A 1,577-nucleotide genomic window follows, 5' to 3' on the forward strand; every position below is an offset into this window, starting at 1 on the left:
TAAAAAGTATCATTCTGGAACCAAGAGTTCAATTTTTTTGTATAGCTTTACACTTGATACCTTTAAATGTAACATTTTTATTACACCATTCAACAATGTTATCTAAACCTTCCTGTAATATGACCCTTCTCTATATTGGTAACACCTTCCATCTTCATGTCTTCCATAAATTCCATAGCGGCAAGGGTTTCTTAGGGTGATATTTCATATTGGACCAACTGCATACATGGGATAGAGTTAGACAAGCTTTTGAATGCAAGACAGTCTTCTTCAGGTCACAAGTTTCATAAGTACACATCTAATTCTTTCACTAAGATTGTTAATGAAAATGTACGTTGCATACTCAAAATACCTCCACCCAGAACACTAAAATAATCATAGGGCATCCTCCTAAACAAACAAAAACTTAGAAACAACAAAGCTGGTTATTATATATATGTGTATATACTGAAGTCAAATCTGCAAACGAAGGAACAGTATTTTTTCTAGAACAGGCATCCCCAAAGCAAGACTTGTTTCATTAAGTCCTGCCAGGAAGAAAAGCAAATGAGAAAGTAGTATCCAAATAGTGTCTTTAAAATGTATTTACATGGTTTGTTTCATCCTGTTATTAGTGACTCAGCAAACTGTCTGGTGCCTAATCATTACTCTGTTCACTTTCAAAATTATAAGTAGCTCTTTGCAAAAATGTTATTCCATAACATTATTGACATTTTAAATGCAAAATTATACTGCTTGGCTACAAGCCAGTAGCTGAATCCTAGCCAAATATATTCATATGTTTAAACATATGTGTTATGAATGAACCCATGTAAACTAGGGCTGTGTGAAATTTTGCCCTGTTTTGTTTCAACACTGTTTCAACTCATGTTGAGCTCAAAACAGCGAAATTCAATTGAAACAAAGGGCTTCGAAACAGCCTCAAAATAAAACAAGGTAAGTCAAAACATTTTGAAACTTTTGAGACGTTTTAAGTTTCGAAGCAGTCAGCACCCAGATGGCAAGAGACAGGGGAGAACCAGGCTGTACTCCCAGCAGCTCCACAGCCCCATGTGGCTCAGCCTGACAGGGAGCGCAGCCCTGGCTCTCCCCGCCTCCCACGATAAGGCTGCAGGAAGCTGATCGCAGCACAGGGGAAGAGAACTGACCCCATGCTCAATTCCCCTCCCCAGCACTGCAATCGAGCTGAGTTCCCCTCCCCAGCACTACCATCAGGCTGGGGAAGGCAACTCAGCCCAGCTGGGCTGACTTCCTCTCCCCAGCACTATGATTGGGCTGGGAAAAAGAACTCAGCTCAGCTGGGCTGAGTTCCTTTCCCCAGCCCAATCGTAGCTCTGGGGACGGGGGAACTCAGTCCCTTTCCCCAGCCTGATGGTAGTGCTGGGGAGGGGAACTGAGTGATCAGGCTCAGCTCCCCGGTCCCAGGTGGCAGCACCCGGCTTCCCTCCCTCATCTGGCAAACAGAACAGGGGCCCACAACCCTGGAAGGACTGGCACAGCCCCCACAGTCGTCCCAGGGTTGCGGGCCCCGAATCTGCCTTGAAGCTGTTCAATGTAGGTGCCTGAACCACCTCTGA

The sequence above is a fragment of the Gavialis gangeticus genome, unplaced genomic scaffold (genome assembly GCF_001723915.1).
Source record: "Gavialis gangeticus isolate Ggan-Ray unplaced genomic scaffold, GavGan_comp1, whole genome shotgun sequence".
Taxonomy (NCBI): Eukaryota; Metazoa; Chordata; order Crocodylia; family Gavialidae; genus Gavialis; species Gavialis gangeticus.